Here is a 22,494-nt window from a genome sequence, read left to right as displayed (position 1 = left end):
AAAGTCGTCTCATTATTTCGAAATAGTGAATCTATATCGAAACCCATATTGAGCCTATATCGGAACAAGTAATCTAACAAGGGAGTTGGCGTACATGGTCGAACTGTTAACGTAACCACATGAGAATTTGTCTGGGGTACATTCATCCTGAAGTCAAACGGAATCAAATACAACAGATTTGATAGTTCAGAGGTCTAGACCAAACACATACAGATGCTTGCCATGATTCTATGTTATAATGTCATAACTAAAATAAAACCCAATGGTTATATGCATTAAAACACGTCTGATCTAACAAACAAATGCTATCTAATAGTTCATCTCAAATCAGAATGTATGTTAATTCATACAGAGCAATTGCAGTTTGAAGTTACACAAATGCAGGCTAACTTATCATTTAAACTATGGCTATATTTTGAACATAAGCATCGTGAAGTAAACAACATTCGTTTCTTTATTTCTGCTTCAAAACTTCAAGCTTTCAACAACACATGGTTCAGAAGTTGTGTACCTGGAAGTGTTTACAGTTGAAGAAGAAGGGAAGTCAGCAGAGTAACAATGGCAACAAATGCAGCAGCAGTAACAGCAGACAACAACAGGACAAATCCCAGAACAAAGTGCAACTATAGCCGATAGAACAAGTAGTAACAACACAAATAGCAACACCCAGTGCAGTAGACACAATGCTTCAAGACAAAACCAAGTCCAGGAGAACAAACAATGCTACCCAAACAATAGACTTAGTCGAGACTTGGAATAAATCAGGATTGATTGAACAGGTTGAACAAATGAAACCCAAACAATAGTAGGAAGAAACAGTTTCTGATTTTTGTATGTTTTTCTCTCTTGTTTATGTGTCTGTATATGCCTCTCTGTGATATCCCTCTCACTATCTCTTTTCTTTTCAAAATCCAGTGCCAATTTCCAGTCTTGAAATCTGTCTGAGTTGCTCAAAAATCCAGTCTGAGTCCCCCTTTTCTAATGGAAGTTCCCCTATTTTATAAGCCTAGCATCAGCCCTTTAACAGCCTGTTAGACAAATCAGAACCCCTCCATGTGATCTGTTTTCTTTCCACTCAACTACTTAAAATAAGACCCTCCCATGATATTCCCTGACAAACCCCTTTTAATCACCTTATTAAACTAAAAAGCAGACATGGGCAGCAGGAATATAACTTGACAGCACATGCTGTCAAGTTATTCCTCATCTCAAAAGGGCCTTTATGCACATGTTGTGCACAAATGCACATGCCACCAATTCAGATGGCAACTAATAATCCAATCCCTTAAGTTTCTGATTCAAATCAACAACTATAAGTAGCTATACTCGATTCTCAATTTTGATTCAAACAATGTTCAGCAAGAACAGATCAAATTGTTATCATTCAACAACTGAAACTATTTGACGACATGTAACAAATCGACTATACTAATTATAACATATATAATCAAAACCAATAATCAGGAATCCAACAGTATCAACAAAAGGGGGTTCAGATTTCACTGTCAAAACAAAAATGACCCTGGGAACTAATTAAATGACCAATTTCAAATTCAATCGACTATGTAATTTACACACACATACATTATCAGTAAATAAGGAAAAGACTTGAACAAATACAGAAGTCTGGGCAAGGTGGGCAACAACAGTTGATAACAAACAGAAAACCTTTAACAAACACATGACATGAATAAAGAAAAGAGAAACAAACTTACCTTAAAATCCTTGGAAAAATCAGAAAACCAAACTCATATTTGAAGAGAACCTTCTTGGGGTTGAACGGACTTTAATCGAAGTGTTCTCAACTGAGAACACTTCGATTAAGGTCCATTAGACCCTAATCACTTGGCTCAAACGGACACAAACCAGGCATCAGAACTTCTAGGGTTCTTAAGGGTAGATTTGGGATCTAGGTTTCCCTGGTTAGATTCGGACCAAACCAAGCATGGTTTGGTCACGAGGGAGGTCCGGGGACTGCCTGGTATGAAACTGGGGTAGATCGGTGTGGATCGGAGTTCTGCTCGAATCTTCAAATGAGGATTCGAGAAGATGGGGGAAGGTTCGAGATCAATGGTTTGCAGATCCATATTCAGGGTGTCAAGATGGTCTTAAGGTGTTAAGGTGGGGGTCACCGGCGTCCATGCCGCCAGGTTTTTGGTGAGGGGAAATGGGGGGCGGCTAGGGTTCCATAGTTTGGGGTCTGTGAAGGGGACGACCTAAGGCAGGGGGGTTTGGTTTAGGCGCGGGGTGAAAGGGGAAGGGTTTATATACGGGGGTGAGTAATGGATGTTGGCCGTTGGATTGCTGGTGATCAACGGCTGTGATCTATGTACTAAAGGGAAAACGGCGTCGTTTCAAATACACGGGGCTGGGTTGGACCAAGGTTGAACGGGTCGGGTTTGTTCGTGGGTACGGGGGATGTGATCTTGGCCGTTGATCATTCTGAGATCAACGGCCCAGATCAATAGTGTCTCAACGACGTCGTTTGGACGGTTATGTGGCCAACTCAATTGGACCGGGTAAAACAGGGATCCTGGATTGGGTTATCTTGGTTTTGGGCCTGTTTTATTTGGTTCAAACTGGCCCAATCCGGGGATCCTTTTTTCCTTTTCCCTTTTTTTTCTTTTTAATCTCTTATTTAAAATGCCAAATAATGCTATAAAAACATTAAACAATAATTAACACACAATTAAAATAGCACCACTTAATGACAAAATTGAAAGATGCATTTTTCGCAATTTTTCCTTTTAATAACCGGAATACGGTTTAATTACACACGACACATTTTTTCTGTTTTTTTTAATAAAAAAATAAAAATGGGCAAAAATCATAGATAATTAACAAAATGCCACGTGAAAAATCCAAAAATTGTACAGCAAGACCGATTGCTATTATTTGTGTTTCTTTTGGAGTGATTGTCGCGTAAAACAAAAATCACGTGCTCACACTCCCTCCACCGGAAACTATATTCTCTAAAGATTTCACTGTGCTTCTTTTCCAGTTTGGTCAGGGACAGTCGGTCCGGAATGATCTCAAGATTATATTGAAAGTGACAAGCGAATGCTTGGGCCAAATCGTCCCATGTGTACCACCTGCTATGATCTTGTCTGGTGTACCATTCTAATGTCGATCCACTTAAACTTTGGCTGAAATACACCATCAGTAATTCATCTCTTCCGCCTGCTCCCCTCATCTTGCTACAAAAACCTCTCAGATGAGCCACCGGATCACCGTGTTCGTTGTACAAGTCGAATTTGGGCATTTTGAACCGTGTCGGTTGTTGTACATTTGGGAACAAACATAGGTCTTTGTAAGCTACACTCACCTGACCTCCTAACCCTCTCATATCCCTGAAGGATTGTTCTATGCTTTTCATTTTTCTGAACATCTCTTCCTGTTCAGGATTTTTGGCCGGTTTTTCTGCTTTCCCAGGTAGGTCAGAATGTGGATCATGTGGATAGGCTTCAGGCGCTTTGAAGGTAAGCTCCGGGGGATAATACTGGTTGTCCTACGCTTGAAACACAGGTTCACTCGGGGATTTATGGAGTTCAGCTGGTGGAGATGCCACAAAGACAGGGGTGATTGGCAGAGGAGGGTATGGAATTGATTTTGGTGGTGGAGCTTGTGGCGTATGAGAAGTAGTGCCATGGTAGTGTTGATAAATGGGAAAACTTGGATCGGTGGCGGGATGATCCTGAGGCTGAGCTAATGGTGGGGTAAAAGCCGGGTTGGCTGGGTAAGATGGCGGTGATTGCCCTTTGGACCAGGCCTGGTACATTTCGGCCATCTGTTGCTTAAGCTTGAGCATCTCATCTTTCATTTTATTGACGTCCAACTCCTCTACCTCAACACTAGTGTCGACATCCGGGATAGACATGATTTACGGTATTGGTCCCTTCGATCTGGTTTGGTAATGATAATATGCCAGTATCTTCTAAATAAACTAACTGCTTGAATTCTCTGGAAATCAACAAACTTGTTAGTTTTTTAGAGTTTAACACATATGTAATTACACGTTGGGATGCAATGCACCTAGGCAATTAACCATTTCTATCATGCATTTGCTTCAGTTGCGTGCGTCATTCCGGCCTCTCAAATTGAGCCCCTTCTTTTAAGCTTCCTTTATTCTATCCTTCTTTATTTATTTTTCATTTTCCCTTTTTTTTTTCTTTTTTAGTGGTGGTCGAATCCTATAGAGATTGCCTACGTATCACGTATCTGCATGAATCAGACTGTGCGTAGTTCTGTCAGATAAGTGTGCAAGTAAATAAAACATTTTTGGGTTTTTTAGCTTTTATAAAAACAGATGTTTCGATTACAAAGACTCAATATCAACAAATTTCAAAAGACTAACAGATTCTGACGCAAAAGACGACAAACAGACTCCGAAATTAAGCTATCATACTCTAAAGAAATACAGATTCAAAACAGAAAGAAAATACAAACCTAACATGACTCATAGACTCTGACAGAAAAGGAAATACAAATTCAAACGGAAAATCATGAGTACATCAATGCTCCTGGTGTCCGTGGGACATCATTCGGTCTCGCCACGGGCCTATGTGCAAGATCCCTTTGAAGTCGGTCCAAGTTGTTCATTATTTGTTTAATAAAGGTCATCACCGCTGCAAAGAATGTAGTGTGAGTCATATCCTTACAAATGTGGCACTTTATAACAATATAGTCAGCGATGTTTCTAATTATCTCTCTTATGACGCCCTTTTCTTGTAACAAACGCCCAATCTGCTGGGCCCTGGCCTCCAAAGTTTGCTTGGCTGCATAGTTTTGTTCCTAAAGTTGTTGCAAGTCTATTTCTAACTACACCAACGTCGTGTAACAGTGTTCCCTTTCAACTTTGAAGTCTTTTGCCTGCTTGATCATTTTGTTTCTCATGTCTATAACCCTTTTCTTCAACCCCGCGACCTTATCATCGTACCTTTCTCTCAACTGCTTAACCAGACATACCCGTTCATCTACATTTTTAGCCAATTGATTTTTAGCCCCGGCCAGTTCACTTTCTGCTTTGTTCAAATAGAAACTATAGTTACTCACTTTCTGCCTTAGGTTAGCTACGAGCTTTTCATCTCTGTTACTTCGGACTGGATTTTCTGCCGCTACTTTCAGTTTCTGAATTTGAGCTCGGAGGGCCTCATTTTCTTTGGCTAGCCTTTTCTTTTCACCCTCATCCGCCGCTGCTTGTAAGCCATTCTCGAATTGAAGGTCTTTGACTTGCTTTTCCAGCTTTCCTATTGTGGCCCTGTACTCGTTTACTTTGGCCAACCAAGCCCACGGTTCTTGCGATGCCTCGACGAATTCCTGAATGTGTGGTTTTTTGGTCGGTCTTTTTGATTCGGCCCTTGCAGCATTCTTCTTTCTATACCAGGCAAGGTAGGCGGGTGAGACCTCGCCTTTAGATAGGTTCCGCACTCGGTGCTTGCCGTCAAATACTGGCACTCGTTCCAAACAGAACGAACTGTTTCTTTGTGAAATTGGCCGTCGGAACTAATCTCAACCGCGTGGATACTAAGATCTTCATCTGGATGCATCACCTGACAACTTCCTAATTGTCTCATCACTCGGTAGGGAGTGTAAGGCTGAATACCTCAAAGACCCATTAGGAGGAAGTAAGGACCTGCGGCGGGTATATACATAATTTCTTCAACAGGAAGCCAACCTAGTGTCCATTCTATTTGTCCCGTAGTGATGGCGCGAAGGCGGGCTATCCATTCTCCAAACCCTTCCGGTAACTTGAACCCTGAAACCCTTATGTTGAATTCTTCAATGCAGTTTTCTCTGCGGATCCATAACTCATATACTGAGGGTGGTGGCACAAGTGCTCGATCATCCACATTTGTAATAGCAAATTGCATCCCTCGAAGAAGTCTGCCCCACCTTTACAAGCTGTGAGAGCTCGGTATATCTCAGCCACTATCATAGGGGCGAGAGTGCTATTGACGTTGGTAACTAGGACCTTGACGACTCCAGCCACCCGCAAATCGATATTCCCGTCTTTTCGAGGAAACACCACAAGGCCTAAGAATGCTACCATGAAAGCGAAACGCCTATGCTCGTCCCATTTTGTTCGGTTCCCTTTACTGCAAACCCCACTTTCTGGATCATTGAACCCTCCTACATGCCCGTACTTCTGGTATATAAAACGTAGAGTGGAAAAACCCCTTTCCAACTCGAAATATGGGATTCCCTTGCTTATCTTTAGCAAATCCATGAATTTGTGAGAGTTAACGGCCCTTGGAGCGATCAGATACTTATGCCTCAAACCTGCAATACTTTTCGTATAACCTGCTATCTCTTCCAAGGTCGGGGTGAGTTCAAAATTCGAGAAGTGAAATACGTTATGGGTCGGGTCCCAGAACGTAACCAAAGCCTTTATGATGTCTCCTCTAGGTCTGATCTTTAATAACCCTGTGAGACGAGACCCCCCAAATGTAGATTGACCTTATCCTGCTCTGACTTGCCCAGATCTTCCCACCACATATGCAACTCCAAAGGGATTTTGTTCATAACTGTTACCGGTAAATTCTGACTCGTGCTCATTCTGCATGTTTATTGGGGTGTTTAAATTTTAAGACTTATTTGACTCAAAATAAAATTAACACACATTTTTTTAAAAATAAAATAAAAACCCAATTTTTGCAAATATGGTCTTTCAGCACTTCGAGAACGAAGATTTTAAGGCTGTGTTGGCTCACTGGTGAAAGCCTTGGAAAAAAATGACCACAGGTGGCTGTTCTTGAAAAAACGGCCTTCCGGCGCCCTTTTTAAGGACATTCGGCTATTTCTGACAAGAATGGCATCACTCTAACTATTTTTCAAATAAAAGTAAAATTTTGTTATTTTGGCTATTTTTGCGAAAAGGAAGTTGGACCCGATGAGGGTTGCCTACGTATCTCACACCCTGTGAGAATCAAACTGGCGTAGTTCGGGCAAAGAAAATAAACTAATTTGGAAAACAAGAATTCTTTCTTTTGTTTTTTTTCAAGTAAATCACACTAAAAACATTTTTTTTTCATTTTCTCAAAATTTTGGCAGAGTTTCGACGCTATTTGGGTACTGGTTTTTTCTAAAAATAGGTAATTATCTCTCTACACTGCTATTTTTCTTTTTCTCTTTTTCCCACTTTTTCCGATATTCCCGTATTTTCAGTAGCCGGTCAGCATGCAAATTTGAAGCAAATAAATGCGTAAAACAAATAGGATGCAGCAGGATGGTCATTTCATTTCAGGTTGCTTGTCCTAGACGTACCCAACCCCTATGTTGAGTCCCCTAAGTCAAAAAATGCAAATGATGCAGACAAACATTCCTACTAGGGATCCGGCATGAGGTTTTGTTATACTAGGTTTAATGTCTGGGTGTATTGTTCTAGACCTGGCTTACCCGAGCGGACAACTCGAGCCGAGGATGGGAGCTGTGTACCGGTAACCAAAAGATCATCCGATTTTGCAACTCCTCTGAATCCTCGTTCTATTTTGGGATATGACACTAATAGAAAGAAGTCATGACCAGCGTGCACTCCTCAGGAGAGAGAAGAGAGGGGTTACGTAGCAGTTTATATATACAGTTTAAATAATATCAAAGCGGTAAAAGCAACATCTAGCACATTAGGCCCAAACAGGTAATAAAATCAGAAAATAAATAAAGCCAATTATAACAATTATTCTAAGCTTGAATTCTAGAACCCTGAACTAGAGATTCTGGGTTCGATCCCCAGCAGAGTCGCCAGAGCTGTCACACCTCCTTTTTACCTGCGCCCGCAGGGCGTAAAGGAGTTTTTCCATTTAAAGGACAATCTAAACAGGATTGGTTTATTTAATTTAGAGTCGCCACTTGGGAAATTTATGGTGTCCCAAGTCACCGGTTGAATCCCGAATCGAGGAAAAGAAATGACTTTGTATTACAGTTCGCGAACCAGAAATCCGGATAAAGAATTCTGTTAACCCGGGAGAAGGTGTTCCTTAGTTTTAGCACGGTCGCTCAACTGTCATATTTGGCCTATTTGTCTGATTTTAAACACTTTAAACCTATGTGCAAATTTTGACTTTAACCGCTTTTATTCATTTTTAAGAAGATTGCAACTTTATTAAAACACGTCTCGAACCACGTCACATAAATGCACCCGTGGTCTTCGACATATTTTAACATTGTTGAGATTTTGGATTTGGGTCACATAAATGTGCACCTGAGTTTAGGAAGGTAATCTTATTAAAAGATGCGCCTAAAGCAACTAATGCGTTGTTAACTTTGCGGGATGCCATGAAAATTCGCTGAAGGGCACGTCCCAATTTCTAAGGATTAAAATTAATTAAGTGAGAACCATGCGTTTTGAGATTTTATTTGGCATGGAACTCCTCAAATTATTTCAAAGGATTTTATTCAACTAAAGCAAACTACAGTGTTTATAAGTTAATATTCTTTTTTTTTTAGAGAAAAGAACAAGTAATGCGAAAATCAGCCACAGTTGACTCCTTACACAGCTCAGTACCAATCTTAAACCATTCCTTCACAAATAAGCTAAGCAATAACAATAACTTCATACCAAGAAATATCTGAGATCAATTTCTATACTTACACTCTTACTTAACATTGAAAGCTAGACTAATCAACAAATAAACCATACTAGGCTACTGAATGAACGACAGCCCTATTCAGATCCCTGGCCTCCTAGCAGTCCAAACTGCAACTCAAACTCTCTTTTCTCCTCATAAAACCAGTATCTAATATTGTAATTTAACAATTCTATATCATCATTGATTAATCGAGACCATTCAAAGTTCAAACTAAGACTTCCAATTTGAAAAAAAAACAAAAAAATCTCCAACAACATGAAATATAGCACATATTTATTGACTCCAAATTCAGCTGGAAACATGTTTAGTTCATTAATTTAAATGCCGAAAATGAAAGGATCATATCACGGAAATCATAATCATCAAGTAACAAGTAACATAGTCAATAAATCAACTAACGACCAGCAATGGTGAACTAGCATCAGTGACTTTAAATATTAAAAAAAAACAAATGAAGCCAATAAACAGTCCTTAAGGGACATTGTCACCAACCAGCAAAAGAATCTATGCATCATACAACTAAGGATTTAAAATAGGAACACAGTTAAACTACTACAAAGATAACAAATTGACACTATGCTCCAGATCATCATATTTCCAAATCACAATGCTTTACATTAGGTGGGATTAAAGAACATATACCTGAGAATAAGGAAAAAACAAAGAGGGAGTGAGGAAGTAGTAATCAATAGCAGCTAACCAGTTTAATCTTCAGCAATGTAACAATAACTTCAAAAATCAAAATAGCTTCAAACCAGAACTTCTCAGAATTAAACCATTTTTCAACCCAGAATCAGAACTTCTTTTAAAATCTAAAATTTCTGACTAACAAACGAATTTAAAGAACAGAACTAAGACCAATTTATATCAAAAGATTGCAGAAATTTCTTATGCAATTTCTAGTCGTTTCTCCAGCTCTCTTTCTATCTTTTTTTTTTCTCTTTCTCTCTTTGGACTCCCTCATGTATATCTATGTGTTCTCTCTATTTCTCTCGGTATTCAATGACTATCCGTTTCAGAGTACCAGACTGCCTCCTTAAATGGGCATTTAATTAGTGCATTTTCCACTACAACTTATCTTTTCCATTTTTTAATCCCACTTAACTTAGTGCTTTTAATTTAATTCAGTACTGCCCTTTCTAAACCTTATCACTTATTAGCAGCCACCTAATTCAATTATTGAGGTTCCCTTAAGTTAGACTACCCAAATTACCCCCATGACCCTGTTATTATTTCAGAAAATCACAATGGTCAAGTTGACCCAAGTAGGTGAACAAATTCTTTGGGCCTTCGTTGAAACTGGGTTAGAAATGAATCCCCAAATTAAGTTAACCAATCGATCCATGATAAAATAGAACAGAAAACCAATTTGAATGGTTTCAAACCAAAACCTAATTAAATTACTGACTTTAAAGCTAAACTAATGAACTAGAATTAACTAAAATATCAAGTCGAGACAAGACTAATTAACAATAAGATAAAAAAAAATCAGAAATTCAAAAATCATTAATGACAATTAAGCAAGGTGAACAAATAATATAACAAAATCAGAGATTAACGTTCTAAACACTAGAAGACGAAACTGAAAGGCCAAAGAAACGATTACAAATGCAGAACTAATCATAAAAAAAAACCTTGGTTCAGAAACTAAAACCAATCAACAATATTAAAAAAATATAAGAAAGGGGGTAAACGGATGATAAACAAACACAGATAGCAAAAGAGAAACGACTACTTACCAATATTAGCTTGAAACCAAACACCGGATGTCCTGATTTCACGAAACTAATGATGACCGCTTGTTCTTTGTCAAGAACAAAGGAAAACCATCAATTTCGCGTGAATCAACTTTCTAAATCATAAAAATGGAAACCTGGATCATGCATGCCATGGATTTAACGGAAATTAACTTTGGGGTTTAGGGATTTGAACTTTAGATCTAAAATTCGAGAGGTTTGGCAAGATTCGAGGGAAAGTAGTTATGAATTTGGAAAGAGGGGGTCGTGGTGGTTCTGGGGTGTAATTCTGGAAGGGATTGGACCACCGGAACTGCCGTGAGGCGATTTCCGGTTGGCGGAGGGCGGTGGCGTGAGGCAGCGTTATATTGGATCTCTGAAGAGATTGGGGGAATGAAATTGGAAGGTCCGGGTTTGGGGGGGTTTGATATATTAAAGCGTTTGATTTAATTAGGGTCGTTGGATGATTGGAATCCAACGGCTATGATTAAATCATAAATGGAAACGGGGTCGTTTTGGTTTCAAGTGGGGCGGTCCGGGTGTGGGAACAAGTCGGGTTGTGAGGAAGGTTTTGGACCGTTCGATCAGGCTGATTCAACGGTCCAGAATGAAACGCCTAAAATGGCGTCGTTTGGTTGAGGCTGGAGACGGATCGGGTATGTGCCTGGTTTTGGGTTGGACTGGGGTAAAAAATTGGTTTGGGCTTGGGGATTAAATTGGATTGGCCCAATTCCGATTTTCTTCTCTTTTATTTAATTCTTTTCCTTTTCTTTTCTTCCTTTTTCTTTCAAAATTTGAAATTAAAATCCTAATTAAATTATAAAAGACCTAAATTAGCTTTAAAATATTAATTAACTTTAAATAATACCTATCACAAATAATTAAATACTAAATTAAAAGAAAATCACACAATTTGACCAAAATACAAAAATATGTTATTTTTGTGAATTTTCATTTTTGTAAAACACCTAATTATTAATTAATTCCAAAAATATAAAAATCAAATCTTAAATGCAAATGCTATATTTTTTTGTATTTTTAATGCATTAATAAAATTAAACATGCACACAAACGTATGCAAACAATCAGGAAAATCACACAATAATTCCTAAAAATAACACATAATTAAAGAAAAGACCTAATTTTGGGAATTCTTTTGGAGTAATTCGTATGAGGCAAAAATCACGTGCTCACAGTTAAACTTGGGCATCTTGAACCCGGCAGGCAGTTGAACATCAGGGAACAAACACATATCCTTATAAGCCATACTCACCTGGCTTCCTAACCCCTGCATATTTCTCAATGATTGCTCCAGACTCTTTACCTTCCTAAACATCTCCTCCTGCTCCGCGTTCTTGGGTGGTTTCTCAGTTTCAACATGAGGCTCAAAGTGAGGAGTGTAAGAATAAGGATCTGGGACTTTGAAAGTCAGTTCTAGGGCATAGTATTGGGTATCTGGAGCTGAGAATGCGGTTGTTTTGGCTGGTGGAGCATGGAAAGTTTGGGAGGAAGTGCCGGGGTAATTGTGGTAAGGGTTGAAGCCTGGGTCGCGTTGAGGGGAAAGAGCAACAGTAGTAGGAACCTGGGCTTATGTTAGTGGTGGGATAGTTGTAAGGTTTTCAGTGTACTTAGTTGGGAAGGAAGGTGGAGGATGTCCCCTGATCCACGATTGATACATTTCTGTCATCTGCTGTTTCAACCTTCGGACCTCCTCTTTCAGTTCCTATTCTGATTCTACAATCTCCCTTGGTGGGTGTACAACCCCAGTGTCTTTTTCTTTGCTAGCCATAACTGCCTTGTGCTTTTTGGTGTTGTATGGACGAATCACCAAAGTGCCACAAACTAACCACCCTCTGTTATAATAATAATGAAAGTAACATAGAAGAGCAAAACGAAGCCAACATGTTAGCATTAGGACATTTATCAGATAAAAATATCACATTTCGTGCAATGTCCCTAGTCACAGTTAACGGTTCTAGAATGGCTTCGAGGGTACGAAAGTCATATGGCAGCATCCCAGTTTTACTCTTCTTGCCCCATTTCCTTCTTCATTTTCCTTTCTAACACCGCTTGGTTTTTCATTTCTTTTCCCCTCTTTTCTTTCCGCTCATTTCTCACGTCCCAAAACTTCATTCTTTTTTTCTCTTTTTCTTCTTTTGTTTTCTTTTTCTTTTTTTTGTTTTTTGTTTTTTTTTAAATGATGATTCGATCGAACCCTATGTAGGTTGCCTACGTATCATGTCACTCATGAATCAGATCAAGCGTAGTTCTGAAAAAGTAATGGACAAAATAAATTAAGAAACAAAAATCTTTTTGAATTTTTCATTTATATTTTTTGGTCTTTCAAATACAAAATAGAATGTACGATAATGAAAGACTCGACAAACTCTTAAACCACCTAAGAGACTTAAAAAATAGGCTCAAAATATAAAACGTCTCCTCAAGTAACTCCTGAACGCAATTGTCCTGGGGTATCTGTCATGCTCGAGTCCTGGTACGTAGATCCATACCTAAATGAGAAAAATAGGACCAAATAGATTAGCGACTCAAGACACTATGTGAGACCACACCTCCTATTGGACACATGCAAGACAACTATTTTTGAAAATTAACTTGCATGGCCAAGAGTGGCTATTAATGCAAACTCAACAAGATTGACCTCATGGACAAGGAAAATGCCTTACTAAGGCTTTTATGGATTCAAACTCCGAACATCATGGCCCTAAATTAATTTGCAAAAATGCCCCATTTTGCAAAAATGATCGATATGGCCCGAAGTGGCTGAAGATGCAAACTCAAAAGGACGAACCTTAAGGTAGTGGGACACTTAGTTGCGAACTCAGGATTCTGAGACATGGGTCATGAACCACTTTTGCGAAAATGACCTATTTTGCAAGAATCACCGATGTGGCCAAAAGTGGCTAAAGATGCAAACTCAATAAGGACGTGCCTTAAAGTAATATAACTCCTAGTTGTGGACTCAAGATCCTAAGACATGGGTAATTGAACCACTTTTGCGAAAATGACCCCATTTTGCAACAATGTCCGATGTGGCCAAAGGTGGCTAGACATGCAAGATTTGGCTACCCTGCGAAGCCAAGAACCTAAAATTCACTACGAAGACCGGACCCTATGTGGGTTTCCTACCTATCACGTCTCGAAAGATGAGAATCAGGTTCGCGTAGTTCGGGAAGATCGGACATGGAGGAAAGTTTTTTTTTAAAAAGGCAACTAATTGGGGAAAAACATTTTTTGTCTTTTTGGATTTTCTTTTCCTCCCTTTTTTGAATTTTGAAAAATGATAAAAGATGTAAAATCTGTTGGATTTTCTTTGTCTCTTTTATTTTTTGAATTTTTTGGAAAATAATGAAAAAGTGTAAAATCTTTTTGGATTTTCGAAAATAATGGGAAAGTGTAAAATCACCTACTTTATTTTATTTCACCCTCAAATATCCTTGGTCCGCCAAATGACCCTTTTGCCCCCTAAAGAGATGCAACATGTAGCACAGAGGGATGATCAAATGTCTTTTTGGGCCATAAGCCCACTTTGACATAATTTGGATAGGCCTTCTACAACGCGACACGGTGCCTAGGACCGAACCCTGCTAGGTTTAAATGATATGATGCACATAAGTATGACCTAAAGGCTGACCTACGGTTGGGGTTCACTAGACAAGGCAATTCGGGGCGGCACGTGTTCGATGGCGGCTGCTCTAGCTGTCTGCCCACTCCACGCTCCCACGACACCCCCCTAAAGACACGAGTGACTCACAAAAAGACTGTGTACGCTCAAACGTACTCCGAAAAACTTGTTGCAGAAAGAAGACTCGGGGTTATGCAAATGATGACAGTTATAAAGCAGTAAACATATAAAGCAAAAATTGTAAACACATAAGCAATTAGCAAATAATAACAAAAATATAAAAACATAATAAAAGTCAAGTAAAGCTAATGTAAAAGCATAAAAACCTCAACCAAATATTCTAAGAGACAACAAAATCAAGTACTAACTCGACCCTGCAGGTCCCCAGCAGAGTCGCCAGAGATGTCACACTCCTTTTTTTTAACCAAACTTCACTAACCCCTACATAAATAAATAAAAGGATTTTGCAAAGCTCAAAAGGGTTTTTCAATTTTGAAAGTGACAAAAAATTTTGTTCAAAAGGATATAATTTAGAGTCGCCACCTGACGTTTGATTTCGGTGTGTCAGGTCACCATTTTTCTAAAATAATTTTTTTTTCCTTTCGAAACACTTGAGACTCCAAAACTAAGTATGCACCAGAGATTCGGTTAAGGGGGTTCATTTGACTCGGGGAGAAGGTGTTAGGCACTCCCCAAGTCCCTTAACTAGTACGGTTGCGTACTCAATCTAGTTGGCTTTTAAAATATTCAAATTGAGGTAAAATCACAGAAAAAATAAAGTAAACACACATGAGGCTCGTCGTCCCCACCAAATAAAAGAAAAATAAAATAAAATGAAATAAGTCTTGCTAGCCTATACTACGCCTCCATTGATGTTGCCACGGCCTCCATTTACATTTACTTCGAGGCATTCTCCTGTTTAAAATATATACAAATATTTCGGGGCATTCCCTGGATAAATTTACCTACGGAATGACCTTTCTCCTCAAACGAACGAAAATCCTAAAGATTGCATACCCCGATGTGGTCGGCCTAGTCATGCTCCTAGCGGTCCAATTAACGAGATTGAGAATAAAGAACAACAAAATTATATCAAACTCAATCTCAGAACATACGGCAGGCTAAAACTCACATGTAATCCTTAGCTTTCTCCAATGTAAATGTTGTTACATTTCCCTCTATGTATAGTGTAAAAGGAAGCAAAATCATCGTAGCCATTGAAGCCATATATAATAATAGATTCATCAATTGAAATTTCCTGGCTTCAGATGTTAAAGGCAACCTAAATCCATCTCCCTTTTTAACATAACCCAATCCCATATTTCATGATAAATTTCAGCACAATCTAGTTCGTGTAAATCCTAACCAATTGATGTGATCAGGATTAACGAAGCAAAATATGATTAACATGGATCAAACAAACATTTCAACACAAACAACACATAAGTTTTAAAGAAGATAAGTTGAGCGGAGAACTAAAGAATCAGACCTGGAAGAAGGAGTTTCAATCAATTCGATGTTGGTAAAATAATACACTTGAAGGCGGCAACTAAAACTCAACGAACAGAAGCGTATTCCACCAAATGAGCACTGAAACAAACACTTCAAAACCCGATGGCATTCAACGAGCACCCACGAATTCGGCACCTTCACTCATTTGAATTCCATCACTTCGAAACTCAAATCGAAATCAAAAAAATCAGCAGAGAAATTTTCTAAGATTCTGTCCAGAACTTCCTCTCGATCTCTGTCTACGGAAACGGGAAATGGGAAGGTACGCTGGTCGAAAATTGGAGAGAGGAGGTCGTTCTCTTCCTTGTGTCCAAAGGTTGAAGAAGCAGGGGGTCTTTTGGGCGAGGGTAACAGTGGGGATCCGTTCAGAGGTGTTCAAGGCTAGAAGAGGAAGAAGCCACGACTGAAGGAGTGGTCTGTTCTGGCAAGTGTTCGAAGAAGAAGAAGCTGGTGGGGGTCGCTGCTGTGCTTGGGGTCTAGAGTGACAGCTCATATGGAGATTAATGGAGGTGAGGGAATAGCGGTTAGTATTGTTGGTGGCGAGGGAGTGGCCAGTGGTGTTGGAGGTGGTCCGGCATCTGAAGGTCGTTTTAAGGCTTCTGTTCAGTCCAGGAAGAAGGAGGAGTTGTGTGTTTTTGTCTCCTCCAGAAGATGATCGATTAGGGGGGGTCTTCACGATATATCTCTTCTTCAGGTTCTTTAGGTCTTTTTAGATTGGGTTGGGTTAGGGAATGAGTATTGGGTATTGGGCTTGGATTTATGGTCTAAGGGTTGAATTAGGCTCTAAATCTACCAAATCGGGCTAGAAAAATACTGAAAATTTAATTTGCTTTTTAAAAAAAAATACTTATAACAAGGTATAAAGTAACTCTTAATTGATTTTAATAAACTATTATATTTAAAATAAAAATAAAACTAAAAATTAAAGTTGAAACTATTTTTGCATTTTCAAAGATTATATTAAAATAAAATAAAATAGGTTCAAAGTAATATATCCTCCTAAAAATATCTAATACGTGAATTAAATAGAGAAATATGGAACTATTTTTTTATATTTTTAATTTTGTGATAAAATAATGTAAAAGAGTCAAAAATTAGTTGAAATAAGTATATTAGACCTAGACTAAGTATTTAAATGATAAAATATGTAAAATTTTGGGGAGGGTCAAAAATCACATGTCTACAATCCAAAAACCTATCAAACCTCATCCAAAGGGCCTGAAATTTTGCACCCACATCATAAATGACACAACGGACCTACTCCAATTTTCGGAAACCCATTCAGACCCAGATATCAAGATTTCCACTGCTAATCGGAAAACGCCAAGATTCTAGTTTCACCAATTCAATTCTAAATCTATCGTGGACCTCCAAAATACATTTCGATCACGCTTTTAAGAACCAAATCACCTAACGAAGCTATCTGAACCATAAAAATCAAATTTTGAGATCATTTACTCACAAGTCTACTTCCGGTTAACTTTTTCCAACTTAAGCTTACTCAAAAGAGACTAAGTGTCTCATTCCACTCTAAGATCACTCCAAACACAACACAACCAACACGATATTATGAAATACTGCTAAACAACACACAAGGAAGCAGAAATGGGGAAAATGGAGCGGTAACTCATGAAACGACCGGCCGGGTCATTACATCATCCCCCCTCTTAAATAAACGTTCGTCCTCGAATGGGTAAAGAAACATACCTAAAGCCTCAAACAGGTGTGGATATCTTCTCTGCATCTCCCGCTCGGTATCCCAGGTAGCCTCCTCCACAGGCCGACCTCTCCACTACACTTTCACTGAAGCTATATCCTTTGATCTTAACTTTCGAATCTAATGCTCCAAAATAGCCACTGGCTCCACATCATAAGTCAAATCACCATCTAATTGAACCGTGCTGAAATCCAAAACATGAGACAAATCGCCAATATACTTCCAGAGCATAAAAACACGAAATACCGGATACACACTCGACAGGCTAGGTGGCAAAGCTAGCTCATAAGCCACCTGCCCAATCTTCCGAAGCACCTCAAAAGATCCAATAAATTGAGGACTCAATTTACCCTTCTTCCCAAACCTTATAACACCCTTCATCGGTAAAATCTTCAGTAGAACCTTCTCCCCAACCATGTTAGACACATCATGAACCTTCTTGTCAGCATAACTCTTTTGTCTTGACTGCGCTATACGAAGTCGCTCCTGAATCGCCTTCAATTTGTCCAAAGCATCCTGAACCAAGTCTGTACCCAAAAGTTTAGCCTCGCTCGGATTAAATAAACCAACTAGAGATATATATTGTCTCCCATATAAAGCCTCATATGGAGCCATCTGAATACTCGACTGATAATTGTTGTTATATGCAAACTCCGCGAGCAGTAGAAACTAATCCCATGAACCCCCAAAATCAATGATGCAAGTGCGTAACATGTGTCTTCCAATATCTGAATAGTGCGCTCAGACTGGCCGTCTGTCTGAGGGTGAAAAGTTTTGCTCAACTCAACCTGAGTACCCAACTCTCACTGCATGGCTCTCCAAAACTACGAAGTGAAGTGAGTACCTCTATCTAAATGATGGAAACTGGGACACCATGCAAGCGAACAATCTCCCGAATATAAATCTCTGCTAACCGCTCTGAAGAATAGGTAGTACACACAGGAATGAAGTGCACAAACTTGGTCAGTCGATTCACAATCACCCAAATAGCATCAAACTTCTTCAAAGTCCATGGGATTTCAACTACAAAATCCATGGTGATCCGCTCCCACTTCCACTCTGGAATATCTAACCGCTGAAGCAAGCCACCCAGACTCTGATGCTCATATTTCACCTGCTGATAATTGAGACACTGAGATACAAATCCCACAATATCCTTCTTCATTCTTCTCCACCAATAATGTTGTCTCATATCCTGATACATCTTTGTGGCACCGGGATGGATGGAATACCGCGAGCTATGGGCCTCCTCCAGAATCAACTCCCAAAGCCCATCTACATTGGGCATACATATACGGCCATGCATCCTCAATACTCCGTCATCACCAATAGTCACATCTCTGGCATCGTCGTGCTGAACTTTGTCCTTGAGGACAAGCAAATAAGGATCATCATACTGGCGCTCTCTGATGCAATCAAACAAGAAAGACCGGGAAACCACACAAGCTAAGACTCGATTAGGCTCCGCAATATCCAACCTCACAAACCATTTGGCCAAGGAGAACATCAATTGCAAGAGGTCGTTCCCCAACAGGAATATATGCCAAACTGCTTATACTTACCGCCTTCCTACTCAAAGCATCGGCCACCACATTGGCCTTCCCCGGGTAATACAAGATGGTAATATCATAGTCCTTTAGCAGCTCCAACCATCTCCGCTGCCTCAAATTGAGATCCTTCTATTTGACCAAGTGTTGGAGGCTACGATGATCAGTAAATACCTCATAAGACATAATATAGAGATAATGTCTCCAATTCTTCAATGCGTGAATAATGGCAGCCAACTCCAAATTATAAAGGGATAGTTCTTCTCATGGGGCTTCAACTGACGAGAAGCATAAGCAATCACTCTACCCTCCTGTATCAACACACACCCAATACCAACTCTCGAAGCATCACAATACACTGTATATGAACCTGAAGCTAATGGCAAAACTAACACTGGAGTTGTGGTCAAGGCAGTCTTGAGCTTCTGAAAGCTCGCCTCACACTTGTCCGATCACCCGAATGGAGCACCCTTTTGAGTTAATTTGGTCAAGGGTGATGCTATAGATGAAAATCCCTGAGCGAACCAACGGTAATAGCCCGCCAAACCAAGAAAGCTACAAATATCTATGGCTAAGGATGGTCTGGGACAACTCTGAATTGTCTCTATCTTCTTCGGGTCAACCTGAATACACTTACTGGACACCACGTGCCCCAAAAAAGCCACTGAAATGAGACAAAACTCACACTTGAGGAACTTTGCATGAAGCTTCTCCTCCCTCAACTGCTACAATACCACTCTCAAATGCTCTATGTGCTCCTCCTAACTATGCAAGTATACCATAATATCATCAATGAATACAATGACAAACGAGTCGAGGTAAGGCCGAAACACGTTGTTTATCAAATGCATGAACGTTGCTGGGGCATTGGTCAACCCAAAAGACATCACAAGGAACTCATAATGACCATATCGAGTCCTGAAAGCCGTCTTAAGAATATTTGAGTCTCTGAGCTTCAACTGGTGATACCCTGACCTGAGATCAATTTTGGAGAACACCCTCACTCCCTGAAGCTGGCCAAATAAATCATCAATACAAGGTAAATGATACTTATTCTTGATTGTGACATTCTTCAACTGCTTGTAATCAATGCATATCCTCATCGTTCCATCCTTCTTCTTCACAAATAGAATAGGCGCACCCCAAAGCGACACACTAGGTCGAATAAACCCCTTATCAAGGAGTTCCTAAAGTTGCTCCTTCAACTCCTTCAACTCCGCTGGTGCCATATGATACAGTGGAATAGAAATGGGCTGAGTGTCTGGTACCAAATCAATACCAAAGTCAATATCCCTGTCTGGCGGCATGCCCGACAAGTCTACAAGAAACATATCCAGGAAGTCCCTTACTATAGGAACTGAATTAATGGTAGAAGTCTCTGCACTAACGTCCCTCACGAAGGCCAGATACAGAAGACATCCCTTCCCAACCATCCGTTGGGCCTTCAAAATGAAATCATTCTACTAGGAACATAATCCGTCGAACCTCGCCACTCAATCAGTGGCACCCCCGGCATAGCCAATATCACTGTCTTAGCATGACTGTCCAAAATAGAATGACATGGAGATATCCAATCCATGCACAATATCACATCAAAATCAACCATACTAAGTAACAAGAGATCCACTCGGGTATCCAAACCCCCAATAATCACCACACACAACCAATATACGCAGTCCACAATAATAGTATCGCCCACTAGAGTAGATAAACAAATAAATGAACCAAGATACTCGTGGGGCATATCCAAATAATGAGCAAAATATGATGACACATATGAAAAAGTGGAACCGGGGTCAAATAATACAGAGGCATCTCTGTGGCATATGAAGACACTACCTGTAATCACAGCATTTGAAGCAACAGCATCTGGTCTGGCTGGGAGTGCATAAAAATGGGCTTGACCACCACCTGATCGACCTCCCCCTCTAAGGCGACCTCTAGCTGACTGACCTCCATCCCGAGCTGACTCCGCGGGTGGGAAAGTAATTGGTGCTGAAGTCGAAGGCTGACTCCTCTACTGGGATGCCTCCCGTAAGATGGGGCAAAACCTCTTGATATGACCCAAATCTCAACACTCGAAGCAACATGTCTCGGCAAAATGGCGGTGGAGAATGAAGGGAGCCCCGAGCACCGGGATACCCACTAGAAGAACCAGGCATAGATAAGCCCTAAACTGATGGTTCTTGGGTCAAACTCTGAGCCGGAAGGGCACTGAGATATGAGTAACCCCGATGTGAACTATGAAAACCATCGCCAGATGATCCACGACGGTGACTTGAACGGGTTGGCTGAGTATGTCTGAATGGACGACCTCTGCCATGCTGAAACTGACCTCCCGAAGGAACACCACCAAAACTACCAGATCCCTGAGGCCTCTTGGACTCCCTCTAATCTCGCTCCTAGAAGCAAACTGACTCTATCTCTCTAGCAATGTCAACCACCTCCTCAAAAGAAAAGCCATATACTCTCTCTCTAGTAAGAAAAATCTGTAGCTGATAAGTGAGGCCATCAACGAACCTCCTAATCCACTCCCTATTTGTGGAAAATAGCCATATAGCATGACAGGCCAACTCGGAGAATCTCATCTCATACTGCGTCACAGTCATGTCCCCCTGACATAACTGCTCGAACTGCCTACGCAGCTCCTCTCTGCAAGAATGGGGTACATACTTCTCTAGAAAGAGAATGGAGAACTGATGCCAGGTAATGGGCGCTGCACCAACAAGAATATGCCTCTCAAAAGCCTCCCAACAAGTGAAGGCAGCTCTAGAGAACTGAAAAGTAGTGAATGAGACCCCACTGGTCTCTAGAATACCTGATGTACGTAGCATCCTCTGACACTTATCCAAGAAACCCTGAGCATCCTCGCCCTCTACACTACTGAAAGTCGGAAGCTAAAGTCTACCAAATCTCTCTAATCAACGCTGCTCGTCATCATGCATAATTGGTACCACAAAATCCTGAGCAGGTGCAACCGGTTGGGCTGGTGGTGCCTCCTATGTCTGCAGTCCCTGAACAACCTGCTTGAGTGTATGGATGGCGGGAGTCTGAGTGCCTCCCCCGGCCTGAGAAGTAGCTGGTGTGATAAAAACTGTGACCGCCTGAGCAAGACTGGTGCACACGGTCAGAATTTGAGCCAAGGTCTCCTGAAGACCAGAAATAATAAAAGGAATAGTTGGTGCCTGAGCTAGTCCTGCTGGAGCATCTGCAACTGGGACTTGATCATGAACCAGGGCGGCTGGTGGATCTGCAGGTGATGCCCTCGTTGATGTGCGTGCTACACCCTCTGCCCCTACCACGACCTCGACCGCGTCCCCGGCCTCTAGTGGCCTCAACTGGTGGTACTAGTGGTCGTCCTCCTTGACCGGTAGCACGTGTCCTTACCATCTGTGAGAGAATAGAATATCAGAAGTTTAGTTACTATGGTCAATAGATTTGCACGACAAGAACTCAAGAATGTGAAGTTTTTTCTAAAGGTTATACAGCCTCCAGAGGATAAGTACAGACGTCTCTGTACCGATCCACGAGACTCTACTACACCAGCTCATGACTCGTGAGACCTATGTAACCTAGGCTCTGATACCAACTTGTCACAACCCCAAACCGACCCGGTTATGATGGCGCCTAACGTGAAACTAGGTCAGCCGACACATTCCCAATTTAATCCACATTTCATTTAGAACTTAAGAAAAAACATTTTTCAACTGAAATTCGATAAAAGTTATAAAGTCAAAATCAAACAAAGCAGAAA

General features: G+C 40.4%; 1 long non-coding RNA gene across 1 annotated transcript; it reads right to left on the bottom strand.

Annotated features, from left to right (window-relative positions):
• Positions 1-12,615: 12,615 nt before the first annotated feature.
• LOC107779071 (uncharacterized) lies at positions 12,616-16,190 on the bottom strand. The gene is made up of 2 exons (XR_001646523.2): positions 15,454-16,190; positions 12,616-12,831 (listed from the first exon to the last, which is right to left on the bottom strand). It is a non-coding gene; the product is annotated as an uncharacterized LOC107779071 (long non-coding RNA).
• Between the last annotated feature and the right edge of the window lie 6,304 nt (positions 16,191-22,494).

Source organism: Nicotiana tabacum, chromosome 10, assembly GCF_000715075.1.
Source record: "Nicotiana tabacum cultivar K326 chromosome 10, ASM71507v2, whole genome shotgun sequence".
In the NCBI taxonomy this organism is placed as follows: domain Eukaryota; kingdom Viridiplantae; phylum Streptophyta; class Magnoliopsida; order Solanales; family Solanaceae; genus Nicotiana; species Nicotiana tabacum.
Note: the sequence above shows the minus strand (reverse complement) of the source record. Positions and strands in the feature narration are given on the sequence as shown.